Raw genomic sequence first — 17,549 nt, 5'->3', positions numbered from 1 at the left:
TTCCCTCACTCCACTAGGCCCCTAGTGGGAGAGAGAGGGCGGCCTGGACGGGAGGAAGGGGGAGTAGAGTCCACCACAAAAGATGAAAAGAAGATTCTAGGCTCTTCAGAGCACACTCGGATATACTTTCTTGTGCTTCCTAAAGCCCCTTCTTGACCTTACTTACTGTAAACGCAATGTTATGTCCTGTTTTTCCATTAGTTATTTGCCTAAATGTTCTCTAAGTCTCTTACAAAATCTTGTGGGTTTTTTTTGTCTTTTTAGGGCTTCACCTGTGGCATGTGGAAGTTCCCAGGCTAGGGGTTGGATCAGAGCCACAGCTGCTGGCCTACACCACAGCCACAGCAATGCCAGATCCAATCTGCGTCTACTACCTACACTGCAGCTTGAGGCAATGCTGACCCTTAATCCACTGAATTAGGCCAGGGATCGAACCTGCATCCTCATGGATATTAGTTGGATTCTTAACCCACTGAGCCACAACGGGAACTTCACTTACAAAAAGTCTTTATGACCACAGTTGTTGAGCTTTGAAGAATTGTCTCCCGAGTAAATGGAGCACAATTTATAAAATTTTCCTTATTGTCAGTCATTGAAGTTATTTTGATATTTTCTAAAATACATAAACAATTTTACCAAATAGTGTAAATAACACTGAGAGCAATCATTCCTAAGGACTGATCTCCAGACTGGGTTGCAAGGGTCTGGTTTTTTGATCCCTGAGCCCAGTGCCTAAGGTAGCCATGGGCACGCCGTGGAGACCCAGGACTGAGCCCCAACAGTGCATCTGTGCTTGTAAGTCAACTTGTTCTTCGTCCCAAACAGCTGCTGGAGGGGGGCCTGCCCTACATCACATCCCCACATAAAAGGGGCAGGTGTGTAGGTGGGACCTGGGTGGCAGCAGCTATGCCTGACTCCCCTGGCTTATGGGGGGGGGGCGATTTCCCGCCTCAAGAGTCCCCCCACCCCACACACTCCCTTTGGGCCATTCCCTTGAACTTCCCTTAGGAAAGAGTCCAGAGTATGAGGATTCTTGTCCATTTCAGTCCGACTTCATCTGAAGCACAGCCCCAGAGTCCTTAACTTTCCCAACAAACCGCCCGCACGCAAAGACAGAAGCCTGTGGCTGGCTTGCGGTCGCTGTGATCAGCCGTGATCACGCTGGAGTCGGAAACCTGCTCTGGCAGGTGGCAAAGCTCTGTGGCAATGGATGAAGTCCCGAGGCTGTGGGGGGGACTCCGCCCTGGTGGCCTGGACTCCAGCTGGCTATGCCTCCTACCTGGCTGGCACCCGTGGGCCAAATCCTTCTGGGAAGAAACCCACAGGAAATGTACAGGAGAAGAAAAGTGCTGGGCCCATCATGGTACCTCCTCCAAGTCCAAGTGCTCAGCAGACCATAACATGGCGTGAGAGCTTTCCAGAAAATAGCCCCCTCCTTTCTGGTTGGCTCACCTCCTGCCGGTCCACCATCACCCTTTATTGCCCTTTTCCGGCTGTACCAGGCCAAGTGACTCAGCACGTATCTGTTAGCCACCCCCAAAGAGGCACTGAGGTGGCAGCCGTGACCCTGTCCTCAAGAAGGGGACACCCTTGGGTCATGATCAGGAGCACGTACCTGAATGTGTGGACATCGGCGCCTGGAGCTCTGGGAGGAAAACATCCAAGACGGCCCTTCCCAAACTGTGATACATCGGTAGACCCAGCAGGCTGAGGCACCCGTGTTTTTAGGTGGTTTTTTAGAAAGTCTCATTTATCTTGTGTTGATGTGCCCCAGGAGGCTCATCAAAGCCCTGGAGGAAGTGTGATCTTGTGGGGAGCGCTGTGCCGGCAGCACGGGGCCCTGTGCGGTCTTCTTAGTGCTGCCACTTGCTGTTGGTCCATCTGGGCCACGGGAGTGGAGAGGAGGTCACCCCTGCCCCCTGCTTAGCCAGCGACGCCTCCTGGTGGTGTGGCAGCCTTGATGGGCTTCTAGAGCCAATAGACACAACAAAACAAAGAGCATCTCTCATACGGTGATTTTCTTGCAGATGATGGAAGGAATATTCAGCAAGGAAGGAATATTCATCTGTGCCATGAATGCCTTTGCACATGAAGAGGAAAAGGGACCACTGATCAATTCATAGTGATACCATTGATAGCAGAGGTTCTGGGCTAGGGGAATACCCACAGAGGTACTGAGGAAGTAGGTAACCTGGGAAGGGTGACAATACCCCTGGGGGCTATCGCTTGAACCCGGTCACATGGAAAGAACCTCAACTCACCCTCTTAACCTTTTCTGTCTGAGTGCCTTACAGTGTCACTGCTGGCTGTGAAGAGTGACCATTAAGAATAATCCCTTCCTTTAGAAAAGGAGAGCAGGTTCAAAATTATTCTTGTGAAACTCAGTGTCACTCACGTTGTCGTAGGCTTCCTTGAGTGGGCTAGAAAGGGGTGGAGTGACAGCTGGCACACTGGGAATCAACCACATGCGACATCACTGGGAATTTCGTGGCAGCAAAAAGTTCAGCTTGGTGCATTGGTGACTCAAAGCTGCGGTCAAGTGTAAGTTACTAAGGAGACTTGCTTTGAGGGTTTTTTTGGAAGCTTGCAGGGACTTCTTTTGAGAAAAACGCTTTCTAGTGGAATTAGTTAATTAAGTTGCCCAGAGGATGGGTGTTCCATGTCACAGGAGGTACTTACATGTGGGATGGGCGAGCACTTGGCACAGTTGCTGCAAAAGGCATTCAAGTATTATTTTGGAAGCTGAATTAGGCAGGCTTGAATTTCCTTTCCCAGCATAGAGATCTGTAACTTTAAGGGATTGGGTTTTACCAGTTGTAAAAATTTTTGAATTTTAGCTGCAGTTTGCTGCTGCTTTAGTCACAACTAGGGTACAGAGAGAGCCACGGATGCCTTAAATGCAGGGATCACGAATTCTGGGACTTTATGTAGCTGTATACTAGGTAAACTTGTGCAGGAACTAAGATTAAACAGCTCTGGTTCTTTTCCCATGGGATGGGGTGGGAAACAGGACATACCACCATATCACTGGGTGGTAGTGTTGGGTAAAGTCCTGTCTCTGCCATTTGCTTTCCAGCCTGGGGACTTGTGGGGGCTCAGGCTTAGCGTCCTGCTTATAAGATAGCAGAAGGCATATGTGCTATGCATTTAATCACCCTTAAGGGGTTGATTGAAACCATGCAGGTAAAAAAGTACAGTACCATGTGAATAATAAGTGCTTAGTAAGTGGAGATGATGGCTGGCGGTTAAAAGTGAACATCAGTAAACAACGTGTGAAGATCCACGTCTTCTGGTCACTTTAAATTTTCAGGGAGATTGGAGGCAGGCAACCCTTCTCCGAAAACAAGTAGAAGTGTGTGCGTGTGTGTGGTCAGACCCAGAGACAACTTTTTAAAACAGATGCGTGAAGTAAAGAACCTCATTTATGTTTTGGAAATTAAAAAGATTTTTTTCTTGTATGTTATTTGATGATGAGGATGATTTTTTTTTCATCTCAGGGATTTTGCAGCTGCAGGGGATGCTGTTGTTGAACCCACTGTGGAGGGCAAGATGCTCTTCTGACGGCCCTGGACTCAAGAGCTGTGAAACTCTCAGGGCGGCTGAAGATGGTGGGTCTGTGATGTTCCGAGCCAACATGTCAGTGTGAAGTTCTGTACGTTTGTAAGTACATTTAAAATAATTATATTGTAGGAGTTCCCGTTGTGGTGCAGCAGAAATGAATCCGACTAGGAACCATGAGGTTTCGGGTTCTATCCCTGGCCCCGCTCAGTGGGTTAAGAATCCGGCATTGCTGTGAGCTGTGGTGTGGGTTGCAGAGGTGGCTCAGATCCCAAGTTGCTGTGGCTGTGTTGTAGGCCAGCTGCTACAGCTCCGATTAGACCCCTAGCCTGGGAATCTCCATGTGCTGTGGGTGCAGCCCTAAAAAGACAAAAAAAAAAAAAATTATATTATAAATATGTATGCTTTAAATAATTAGAGCCTGAGAAATATGATTTTCTTATTTTCCAAGTCATATCTCTTTAGGAAAATCTAGGACATAGCAAAGCCAAGAGAAGAGGAGAAGAAAATATTCATACAGTCCTAACCTCAAAGATGTAACCGGCAACCTCTCCTAGGTTGCTTTTCCAGATTCTCTCTTCAAAACGGGGCTGTATTCTGGTTGCTCTGATAATATTTCACAGCTTTTTAAAGACTTTTTGCAAACAGTAATTCTTGTCACTATACATGCCTCTCATGCATATATATTTTTTCAAAATAGAAATTGCTTTATTGTTTCATCTAGCTATAAAAATGTAATACATAGATGAGAGCAACGCACTTTCCTGAAAATTAAGATGAAAACTACCTCTAATCTGCCACCTCCCCCAACCCCTGTAACAGTCAGAGTGAATATTTTGGCACCTGCACTTTTTGACTGTCTTTTCTGATGCTTGTTTCTTAAACACAGATAGTTCCCCTTGCCTCCAAGATAGAGTTCATATAACATCTAATGTTTCATAACCTGTTTTTTTGTTTGTTTGTTTGTTTTTGTCTCTGGTCTCTTTAGGGCTGCACCTGAGGCCTATGGAAGTTCCCAGGCTAGGGGTTGAATCAGAGCTACAGCTGCCAGCCTACACCACAGCTCATGGTAACACCAGATCCTTAATCCACTGAGCAAGGCCAGGGATCGAACCCTTGTCCTCATGGATCCTAGCTGGGTTCGTTAACCACTGAGCCATGACGGGAACTCCCATAATCTGCTGTTTAAATTTAAAAATACTTTGTGTACAGACATAGAAAACAAACTTATGGTTACCAATGGGGAAAGGGGGGGATAAATTTGGAATTTAAGATTAACAGCTACAGACTACTGTATATAAAATAGCTAAGCAATAAGGACCTATTGTATAGTATGGGGAACTATCGTCAACATCTTGTAATAACCTATGATGAAAAATAATCTGAACAAGAATATACATGTGTGTATAACTAAATCACTTTGCTGTACCCCTGAAGCACTGTAAATCAAAACTTATATCAAAAATTAAAATTAAGGAGTTCCTTTCATGGCTCAGCGGAAATGAATCTGACTAGCATCCATGAGGATGTAGGTTCGATCCCTGGCCTTGCTCAGTAAGTTAAGGATCTAGCATTGCCAGGAGTTGTGGGGTAGGTCACAGGTGCGGCTTAGATCCTGAGTTGCTGCGGCTGTGGTGTAGGCCAGCAGCTACAGCTCCGACTCAACCCCCAGCCTAGGAACCTCCATATGCCATGGGTGCGGCCCTGAAAAGACAAAAAAACAAAACAAAAACAAACAAACAAACAAAAAACTGCCTTGAATTTCTTTTGGTGTAAAATGTAAAGGGCTACAAGACCCCAAGGGGTGCTGAGACCTAGTGGACCAGCTGCATAGGACTGCCAGCTCCAGGCAGGACCCCCTGCAGCCCAGAAAAGCTGCAACAAGCCTGGCCGAATCGGGAAAAGATCTCAGACGGTCTTTCTGAGTCAGGCTGTCCTGGGGAGGAGCCTCTTGAGCCTCCAAGGGCCCTGCTACCCGCCCAAGACCCCAGGGGGTGCTGAGACCTAGTGGACCAGCTGCATAGGACTGCCAGCTCCAGGCAGGACCCCCTGCAGCCCAGAAAAGCTGCAACAAGCCTGGCCGACTTGGGAAAAGATCTCAGACGGTCTTTCTGAGTCGGGCTGTTCTGGGGAGGAGCCTCTTGAGTCTCCAAAGGCCCTGCTACCCGCCCAAGACCCCAAGGGGTGCTGAGACCTAGTGGACCAGCTGCATAGGACTGCCAGCTCCAGGCAGGACCCCCTGCAGCCCAGAAAAGCTACAACAAGCCTGGCGGAATCGGGAAAAGATCTCAGACGGTCTTTCTGAGTCGGGCTGCCCTGGGGAGGAGCCTCTTGAGCCTCCAAGGGCCCTGCTACCCGCCCAAGACCCCAGGGGGTGCTGAGAACCAAGTGAAATCTGCTACCATCGTGGGGTGGACCTCCCAGTCCTGTCTGCCCTCAGGAAGTCCTCCTTTGCTTCAAAGAAACACTGTTAGTCCCATCAACACTCCAGAAAAGCCACACTGCCTCAAAAAAAGATTGACCAACAACGACAGCCCTCAGGAAATATTCCAGGGCAGTGACAAGGCAAACACTACCCGATAACGGAGAGTACAACTCCCTCAGGAGAAAGAAGACAACAAGCAAGATGAAGAAGCTGAGAAACCACCCCCAGTCAAACCAACAGGAGAACTCACCTAAAACAGTCAACAATGAAACTGATCTCTGCAGTCTGACAGACCTGGAGTTCAAAAGAGAAATAGTGAAAATACTGAAGGAATTAAGAGAAGATATGAACAGCAATGCAGATACCCTCAGAAAGGAGCTAGAAAATATAAGGAGGAGCCAAGAAAAACTAGAACATTCATTTGCAGAGATGCAAACTGAACTAGGGGCAGTAAAAACCAGAATGAATAATGCAGAAGAACGAATCAGTGATATGGAAGATAGAATAATGGAAATCACTCAATCTGGTCAACAGACAGAAAACCGAATCAAAAAACTGGAAAGCAATATAAGAGACCTATGGGATAATATAAAACGGGCCAATCTACGCATAATAGGAATTCCAGAAGGAGTAGAAAAAGATAAAGGAATGGAAAATATATTTGAAGAAATTATCGCTGGAAACTTCCCAAATCTAAAGGATACTGGATTCAAGATACAAGAAGCACAGAGGGCCCCAAACAAACTGAACCCAAACAGACCCACAGCAAGACACATCATAATAAAAATGGCAAAAGTTAGTGATAAAGAGAGGATCCTAAAGGCAGCAAGAGAAAAACAGAATGTTACCTACAAGGGAACCCCCATAAGAATATCAGCTGATTTCTCTACAGAAACACTACAGGCCAGGAGGGAATGGCAAGAGATATTTAAAGTGCTCAAAGGAAAAAATATGCAACCTAGAATACTTTATCCAGCAAGAATATCATTTAAAATAGAAGGGGAAATAAAAATTTTTCCCAACAAACAAAAACTTAAAGAATACAGCAACACAAAACCCAGGTTAAAGGAAATATTGAAAGGGCTTCTCTAAACCAAAAAGAAAGGAAGGAAAGGGAAGAAAAAAGAAAAGAAAAAAAAAAAAAAAAGAAGAAGAAGAAGAAGAGGAAGAACTAGGACTGAGGAAGATACAATCAGAGAGCAGTCACTCAAATAAGCCAGCATACAGATTTAATCATGAACATGCTTCAAACAAAATAAAATTAAAAAGAAAAAAATAAAAGAGTCATCAAAACCATAAAATGTGGGCAAGGGATGTTAGGAGGTAAATAATCCTTTTTGTTTGTATGTATGTCTCTCTTCTTAATTTTAATATAATAATGAAGTGTTTGAACTTACAGGACCATCAGGCTAAAACACAAAATTATGGGAAGGGGTTAGCATACTTAAAAAACAGGGCAACCACAAGCCAAAACCAAATATTGCATTTGCAAAAAATGAAAAAAAAAATACACTCAAGCAGATAATAACAGGAGACCATCCAACCAAAAAAAAAAAAAAAAAAAAAAGAATGGAGAACCATAGAATCAACTGGAACACGAGGATCAAATGGCAATAAATAATCATCTATCAATTATCACCTTAAATGTCAATGGACTGAATGCCCCAATCAAAAGACACAGAATGGCTGAGTGGATAAAACGGCAAAAACCTTCAATATGCTGCCTACAAGAAACTCACCTTAGGACAAAAGATACATATAGATTGAAAGTGAAAGGCTGGGGAAAAGTATTTCATGCCAATAGACATGACAGAAAAGCAGGAGTTGCAACGCTCATATCAGACAAAATAGACTTTAAAACAAAAGACATAAAGAAAGACAAAGAAGGACACTATTTAATGATTAAGGGATCCATCCAAGGAGAGGATGTTACTATCATCAACATATATGCCCCAAACATAGGAGCACCCAGATACATACAACAAATATTAACAGACATAAAGGGAGATATTGATGAGAATACAATCATAGTAGGAGACCTAAATACCCCCCTCACATCAATGGACAGATCCTCTAGACAGAAAACCAATAAAGCAACAGAGATCCTAAAGGAAACAATAGAAAAGTTAGACTTAATTGATATCTTCAGGACACTACATCCAAAAAAATCAGAATACACATTCTTCTCAAATGCTCATGGAACATTCTCAAGAATCGACCACATATTGGGACATAAAGCGAATCTCAATAAATTTAGGAGCGTAGAAATTATCTCAAGTATCTTCTCTGACCACAATGCCATGAAATTAGAAATCAACCATGGGAAAAGGAAAGAGAAAAAACCTACTCCATGGAGACTAAACAACATGCTACTAAAAAACCAATGGGTCAATGAGGAAATCAAGAAGGAAATTAAAAACTACCTTGAAACAAATGATAATGAAGACACAACCTCTCAAAATCTATGGGATGCTGCGAAAGCAGTGCTCAGAGGGAAATTTATAGCAATCCAGGCCTTTCTCAAAAAAGAAGAAAGATCCCAAATTGACAACTTAACCCTCCACCTAAATGAATTAGAAAAAGAAGAACAAAGAAGTCCTAAAGTCAGCAGAAGGAAGGAAATTGTAAAGATCAAAGAAGAAATCAATAAAATAGAGACTCAAAAAACAATAGAGAAAATTAATAAAACCAAGAGCTGGTTCTTTGAAAAGGTGAACAAAATTGATAAACCCCTGGCCAGACTCACTAAAAAGAGGAGAGAAAGAACCCAAATCACCAAAATTATAAATGAAAAAGGAGAAATCACAACGGATACAGCAGAAATACAAAAAACCATAAGAGAATACTATGAACAACTATATGGCAATAAGTTTGACAATCTGGAAGAAATGGACAATTTTCTAGAATCTTACAGCCTGCCAAAACTGAATCAAGCAGAAACAGACCAACTGAACAGACCAATCACTAGAAATGAAATTGAAGAGGTCATAAAATCACTCCCTACAAATAAAAGCCCAGGACCAGATGGCTTCACAGGTGAATTCTATCAAACATATAAAGAGGAATTGGTGCCCATCCTCCTTAAACTCTTTCAAAAGGTTGAAGAAGAAGGAATACTCCCAAAGACATTCTATGAGGCCACCATCACCCTCATTCCAAAACCAGGCAGAGATACCACCAAAAAAGAAAACTATCGCCCAATATCATTGATGAATATAGATGCAAAACTTCTCAACAAAATCTTAGCCAACCGAATCCAACAACATATCAAAAAAATTATACACCATGACCAGGTTGGGTTCATCCCAGGTTCACAAGGATGGTTCAACATACGCAAATCAATCAACATCATACACCACATTAACAAAAAAAAAGTCAAAAATCATATGATCATCTCAATAGATGCAGAAAAAGCATTTGACAAAGTTCAACATCCATTCATGATCAAGACCCTCGCCAAAGTGGGTATAGAGGGAACATTCCTGAATATAATCAAAGCCATTTATGATAAACCCACAGCAAATATAATCCTCAATGGGGAAAAACTGAAAGCCTTCTCACTCAAATCTGGAACAAGACAGGGATGCCCACTCTCACCACTGCTCTTCAACATAGTTTTGGAAGTCTTAGCCACAGCAATTAGACAAACAAAAGAAATCAAAGGCATCCATATAGGAAGAGAAGAGATCAAACTGTCACTGTATGCAGATGACATGATTCTATACCTAGAAAACCCTAAGGACTCAACCCCAAAACTCCTTGAACTGATTAATAAATTCAGCAAAGTGGCAGGATATAAGATTAACATTCAGAAGTCAGTTGCATTTCTGTATACCAGCAATGAAGCATTAGAAAAGGAATACAAAAATACGATACCTTTTAAAATTGTACCTCACAAAATCAAATACCTCGGAATACACCTAACCAAAGAGGTAAAGGACCTATATGCCGAGAACTATAAAACCTTAATCAAAGAAATCAAAGAAGATGTAAAAAAATGGAAAGATATTCCATGTTCCTGGATTGGAAAAATCAATATTGTGAAAATGGCCATCCTACCCAAAGCAATCTACAGATTCAATGCAATCCCTATCAAATTACCCATGACATTTTTCACAGAACTAGAACAAACAATCCAAACATTTATATGGAACAACAAAAGACCCAGAATCGCCAAAGCAATCCTGAGAAACAAAAACCAAGCAGGAGGCATAACTCTCCCAGACTTCAAGAAATACTACAAAGCCACAGTCATCAAAACAGTGTGGTACTGGTATCAAAACAGACAGACAGACCAATGGAACAGAATAGAGAATCTGGAAATTAACCCTGACACCTATGGTCAATTAATCTTTGACAAGGGAGGCAAGAACATCAAATGGGAAAAGGAAAGTCTATTCAGCAAGCATTGCTGGGAAACCTGGACAGCTGTATGCAAAGCAATGAAACTAGAACACACCCTCACACCATGCACAAAAATAAACTCCAAATGGCTGAAAGACTTAAATATACGACAGGACACCATCAAACTCCTAGAAGAAAACATAGGCAAAACACTCTCTGACATCAACATCATGAATATTTTCTCAGGTCAGTCTCCCAAAGCAATAGAAACTAGAGCAAAAATAAACCCATGGGACCTCATCAAACTGAAAAGCTTTTGCACAGCAAAGGAAACCCAAAAGAAAACAAAAAGACAACTTACAGAATGGGAGAAAATAGTTTCAAATGATGCAACTGACAAGGGCTTAATCTCTAGAATATACAAGCAACTTATACAACTCAACAGCAAAAAAACCAATCAATCAATGGAAAAATGGGCAAAAGACCTGAATAGACATTTCTCCAAGGAAGATATACAGATGGCCAACAAACACATGAAAAAATGCTCAACATCGCTGATTATAAGAGAAATGCAAATCAAAACTACCATGAGATACCACCTCACACCAGTCAGAATGGCCATCATTAATAAATCCACAAATAACAAGTGCTGGAGGGGCTGTGGAGAAAAGGGAACCCTCCTGCACTGTTGGTGGGAATGTAAACTGGTACAGCCACTATGGAGAACAGTTTGGAGATACCTTAGAAATCTATACATAGAACTTCCATATGACCCTGCAATCCCACTCTTGGGCATCTATCCGGACAAAGCTCTACTTAAAAGAGACACATGCACCCGCATGTTCATTGCAGCACTATTCACAATAGCCAGGACATGGAAACAATCCAAATGTCCATCGACAGAGGATTGGATTCGGAAGATGTGGTATATATACACGATGGAATACTACTCAGCCATAAAAAAGGATGACATCATGCCATTTGCAGCAACATGGATGGAACTAGAGAATCTCATACTGAGTGAAATGAGCCAGAAAGACAAAGACAAATACCATATGATATCACTTATAACTGGAATCTAATATCCAGCACAAATGAACATCTCCTCAGAAAAGAAAATCAATCATGGACTTGGAGAAGAGACTTGTGGTTGCCTGATGGGAGGGGGAGGGAGTGGGAGGGATCGGGAGCTTGGGCTTATCAGTCACAATGTAGAATAGATTTACAAGGAGATCCCGCTGAATAGCATTGAGAACTATATCTAGATACTCATGTTGCAACAGAAGAAATGGTGGGGGAAAAACTGTAATTGTAATGTATACATGTAAGGATAACCTGACCCCCTTGCTGTACAGTGGGAAAATAAAATTTAATAAAAAAAAAAAAAAAAAAAAAAAAAAAAAAAGAATAAGATATCAACAAACTAAAATCATTTTAATCAAAAAAAAAAAAAAAAAAAAAAAAAAAAAAAAAAAATGTAAAGGGCTAAAACTTTTTTTCCCAAATAGTTAGCCAATGGTCTCAGCATCTTTTATTATAGAATTTATTCTTTCCCCGTGTATGTGAACATGGATTATGTAGCCTGTAATCTGTATATTCTACCGGGGTCTGTTCTTGAATCACTTTAATTGTTGGAATCAGTGATTGTAAACTGACCAGTATGTGTCATGTAGCTGATAATCCCATTGGGAGGGAGAGGCTCTTGCCTTTGAGGAAGAAAACGTTTCTGATTCTGAAAAGATGGGTGAATCACTTTCTTCCATCTCTGCAATGGAGGAAGCCAGAATCCAGAATTCAGAATGTGGCCGACCAGTAACAAAGCTTGTATGAACATTTAAGCAGCCCCCTATCCCCGGGGTGGGGATGGTTACGGTGAAAACCGAAGATCAGCCTCAGGGATTCTAACACTTTGAGAAGTTAGCCAAATTCTGAGACCCTGATAAGAAATTAAAAAGGAAGAGTTTGAGGAGGTGAGAGTTTTGTTCTGAAGCTTTCAGAAAAATTAAAAAAAAATTTTTGGAGCAGAGAAAGTTTTATTCCAGGGCCAAGTAAGGCAAATGGGTAGCTCATGCTCAAAAACAAAGCAAACAAACCAAAAACCCCAAACCCCTTAAATAAATGTTTTAAATGACCAAAAAACTCACATCTCACTAAGTCAATAACTTCATTGTACCTACATGTCCGAAATGCATCTTTTAAGTGCAAAAACTGGTAAGATGTTCAGTTACTGCAATAACAAACTCTACTTCTGTGGAAAAAAAAGTAGAGATAAGTGGAAATTGGGCTCTCTCATCTCACTGTGCTTCTGAGCAACCTGGGTGTTCACACCATGAACCCACAGCCAGAGCAGCCCAGCCTATGTGGGGAGGTGAATTGTAATTTTAGGTAAATATAGAGGAAAAAATTAATTACCTAGAGTGATTGGAAAACTAAAAATGGAAAGTAAGAGGTGATAGCATATTGAGTACAATGAAGGACCCAGAAACATCCACTTTTCTATGTGCCCAATGAGCCGGCTTAGAGATGCTGAGGGCCAGTGAGCATCTTGCTGAGATGCTGCTGACACTCCCTCACCCTCCATCCCAGGGCTAGTTTGCTCTTACTTACTGTTCTCTTTGTGTATTTAGCTTTCTAAACTTCCCCGAATCCTTTCTGGAATTGGGCAGCGCAAGAATAAAGTAAAATATTACTTCTTGGGAGTTCCCTGGGGTCTAGTGGCTAGGATTCCGTGCTGCAACCCCCCCAGACCAATAATAATAAAATTTAAAAATATCCATTCTTAAGTGTTTCCGATGTATTGTGAAATGGAACTTTAACAGTCAAGTTAATCAAAATAAAAGGAAGCCTGTTTGTGTGTTATTCTTTCATTACCTAAATAAAACTAGTTCCTTTTTCAGAGCTTTTTAGCACGCATGCCCAATGCTGGGGGTCAAGTGGGTATCCTTCTGCAGCGGTATTTACCTCCTCACGCAGTCACATACACTCAGATATAGACATGTATGTATAGGATTTTCTGCAGGTGATTATTTGCTTTGCAGAAATAGGGTCCTATTTTAAATATATCTGCTTTTGTTCTCGGTGGATCCCTTTCAGTCTTATCAAATCATTCTTTTGAGTCATTCTTTTGATGGCTGCATGGTATTTTGGGGCGTGGATAGACTACAATATTTAGCGATTCCCTTAGTAATGATTGTTTCCAGTTTTGATTTTGCCCACATAAAGGATATTGAAATAATCATCTTTGTGTATTTATTTGTATGTAATGATGCTTTCCCTTTATGGGGGACATAGTCCCAAGAAGGCTGAGTTAGACGTTACTAGGCATTGCTGAACTGTGTTCTGAAAGGCTGCAGTGTTTCCTAGGGCCATCGGCGACTGCTGTGAGGTTGAACACATCCTCTCCAGCAGTGAGCGGCATCCTGCTTTTATATTTTTCACCCAGTGGCCATTTGTTTGCAAAGGATGGATTTCCATTTTCTGGAATATATGTTCTTAACCTTGACCGAGTCACAGCTCATGCTATGAAGATGAAATTTTGGTCTAGCCATCAGGTCAGGAGATTGAGAACCTGTGAATCAACCTTCCTCTCTTCCTCTTTTTCTTTCTTTTGTCTTTTTTATTTCCTTTTAGGGCCGCACCTGCAGCCTACGGAAGCTCTCTGGGCTAGGGGTTGAATCAGAGCTGCTGCTGCTGTCCTACACCATAGCCACAGCCACACCAGACCCCTGGCTGCATCTGTGACCTATGCCGAAGCTGGCAGCAACGTTGGATGCTTAACCCACTGAGCAAGGCCAGGGATGGGACCTGCATCCTCATGGATACTTTGTTAAGTTCTTAACCGGCTGAGCCACAGCTGGAATGCCCTTCCTCTCTTAAATACGATACACACCAGAGATCTTAATTTAGTTTGGATACTAAAAGCAGGGCAAGAAAGTGGGGTGGAGGGTGGGGTGGATTTTGTGTTAATATCAGCAGGGTCTCAAGTAAGAGACAGCTGTCCTTGGAAAGGCCCTGTCACAATCATCAGGATTAGTTTACAAGGCAAATATCCTGCCCCCACCTCACCGGCCACAGATGGGTGCCCACTCACTCGGAAATTACATAGATCAAATCCCAACAATATTATTCCTGCTTCCATGGATCAGCTCCTCATGTGCTGGCTGGGCTGATAGAGTCCTAATGGAGAAAAACGTGAAAAGCCAGTAGAGGAAAGACTGGCTCCCATCAGAGCCCCAGTGAGCTTTTCTTTGCACCTCCTTCAATCCCCCACACTGCTGGGTGGGCTGCCAGAGATGGGGCTCTGGGTTTCTGGGGAGGCAGGCTTTGAGTGGGGGCAGGAAAGGTCTTCCACAAAGGCCTGCTCCTCTGGTGGAAATCACCCTTCCTCCTGCCTCCAAAACCAAAGCATCGTGGTGGCAGGAGGGATGCCGATGGAATGGAAGGAAGGGACAGCCCAAATGCCTCCTTCTCCCGCCCAGAGCTTAGGACTCTTGAGTCAGCCCCAGCTTTCGTGCTGAGCCGATGGCCTGCTGCTCTTTGCTTCCCAGGTCCCCAGGCTGGGCTGAGGCCTGGAGTGGGGTGAGGGTGGAGGACAGGAGTCCCAGCCTCCCTTTTGCCTGGCCTGGTCCTCCCCAACCAGCAGCTCCGGCCGATCAGCCGGCTTTCGGCCCACAGGATGCTGAGGGGGTGCTGTGGGTGGGGTGTGCTGAGGAAGGGGGGCCTCCTCCAACACTTCAACTCTTCCTCTCCAAGCTTTGCCCCCACCCAACCGCAGAGACCTCCACAAAATCAACTGCGAGAGGCTGCAAACTCTCCTGTCAGCGAACACAGCTTTTTGCGAGGAGGCAGTTGGTGCCGTGGCCTGTGTTAACGTCAACTGGGTACTGATTTTAACATCGAATGGTGCCTTGTTTACCGTCTATCCAGGGCTGGCATGAGGGTGGGGCGAGTGAAGCCGGAGGGCATTCACTCTGGGCGTCACATAAGTGCCAGCCCTGTGTCCTGTCTCCCAAGACGATAGAAACCCAGGGGGTCAGGGACAGTGTCTGACCCTCTGTTGACACGGTCGTGCCCAGAACACGTTAGATGCTCCATTAGCATCCGATTTGCTGAGTGTGTGTTCCCCAGGGGGTTTGTCCAGGGGACTTGGCAGAGAAAATATTCAGGAGTTGAGTCCTCACTGCCTTGGGGAGCCCAGAAAGGTCAGCTAGGGAGCCAGGGGGATAGGGGCTGAGGGGGGCCTCAAGGGAGGGCCTGCTCCCTGACTCGTCATCACTAACAGCAGAGCAGGCTGCCTGGGGGTGCTGGGGGACCCTAGGGGAGCCTTCTCCCTTGTTTGTTTATTCGCTCTGGCCTCAAGGCTTGGGAGTGCTGGCCATTTGTGTGGTGGCAGGACAGGGCAAGAGGCCTCCCACAGGCTGTGGTCCCCTCACTCCAGGAAATGAGGGATGGGGGAGAGAGGACAGAAGTGTGGCCTAGAAGCCTCTTTGGTAAGTGCGATGAACAAGATTCGATGAGGAGCTGGGCTGTGTCATCCTGACCCCCTTTCGTCCCAGCTCAGGGTGGCCGGGCACAGGGTGCCCACGTTATTATATTTGAGGCTGCAGCAAGCAGCCTAAGAAAGAGGGGCTGTTACTGCAGAGAGAGGGGCCCAGTGATCACAGGGGAGGTAACATGTGAGGAGTTTCCTGGTAGCCTGGTAGTTAAGGATCTGGCATTTTCACTGCTTCGGCTTGGATCACTGCTGTGGCTGAGGTTTAATCGCTGGCCCGGGAACTTCTGCATGTCTTGGGTGCAGCCAAAAAAGAAACGGAAAAAAAATATGAAGGGAGATGTAGGCACCTTCCATTCAAATGTAGAGTCCGAGGGGGTTCCCACTGTGGCACAGTGGAAACAAATCTGACTAGTATCCATGAAGTTTCGGGTTCGATCCCTGGCCTTGCTCAGTGGGTTATGGATCCGGCGTTGCCATGAGCTGTGGTGTAGGTCACAGACACGGCTCGGATCTGGCATTGCTGTGGCTGTGGGGTAGGCCAGCAGCTGTGGCTCTGATCTGACCCTTAGCCTGGGAATCTCCACATGCCATGGGAGAGGCCCTAAAAAGCCAAAAAAAAAAAAAAAGTAGAAGCCAAAGTGAAGGTCTAAGGTGGATACTGGCATATAAAAGGCAGTAAATTAATGGAAAAAGACCCTCCTCTGGAGGGTCAGCAATACTATTCAGGCACAGGAGAGAATTTTCTCAGCCCTTCTGCCTTAGCTTGATAAAATCACGGGTGGCAGGCGTATTTCTTCGACTGCCAAATTGACCCAGTGTTGGGGACCAGGGCTTCCCTCTGTTGGAGTCACACCTGAGGACACCAAGAACCAGTGACTCACAGCCACTGAGGAGTGTCAGTGACGCATCTGAGGAGGTTTCCCAAGAAGCAACAGAGGAAATCTCTGTCATCCTCCACACCTGGAAAGGCCTCAGCTCAGCGCCCTTTCTCTCTTTCCCTTTGACTGGGTGGTAGATTCGGATCAGCTTCGCAGCCCACATGGGTTGGGTTGGGGATCACTTTCTGAAAACAAGCTGCTCGCTTCCCACAGGTAGAGACTGGCTGGGGCGGGGGTGGGGCTGAGTAAGGATGAAAGGGAAAGAGGGGGTGGGAGCCCCCTTCCTCCTCTGAACTTGGCCCTGCTGGGCCCCACACCTGCAGTCTGGGGCCCAGAATCCTCCACCCTTGCTGAGAGGGAGGGAAGGGGGGAAACCAGCACTGCTCCAGACCCTCCTATCGGTGGTGACTCAAGGCCAAGAGCAAGACCAAGGAGGAGACACTACTGGATCTCCCACTTCAAGGGAGAGAACTAAAGCTCACAGAGGTTAAGTAGCTCGCCCAAGGTTGTACAGCTGGTAGAGTTAGGCCCTGTTGTCTGGCTGTCTCAGCATGTGACAGTGATTTCTGTTGTAAAGACTTTATTTTATTTTGCTTTTGGAGGGGGGCACACCTGCAGCATATGGAAGTTCCCAGGCTAGGGGTCAAACTGGAGCTGCAGCTGCCAGTCTACCCACAGCATAGCGATACCAGATCTGAGCCAAGTCTGTGACACATACCACAGCTCACGGCAACGCTGGATACTTTAACCCACTGAGCGGGGCCAGGGATCGAACCCTTGTCTTCATGGATATCAGTGGGGTTCATTTCCATTGAGCCACAATGGGAATTCCCTGTACAGAATTTTAAAA

Source organism: Sus scrofa, chromosome 3, assembly GCF_054392235.1.
Source record: "Sus scrofa isolate SSC_HxYL_T2T_F1_AM1 chromosome 3, Sscrofa_HxYL_maternal_Yorkshire_Landrace_v2.0, whole genome shotgun sequence".
In the NCBI taxonomy this organism is placed as follows: Eukaryota; Metazoa; Chordata; class Mammalia; order Artiodactyla; family Suidae; genus Sus; species Sus scrofa.
Note: the sequence above shows the minus strand (reverse complement) of the source record.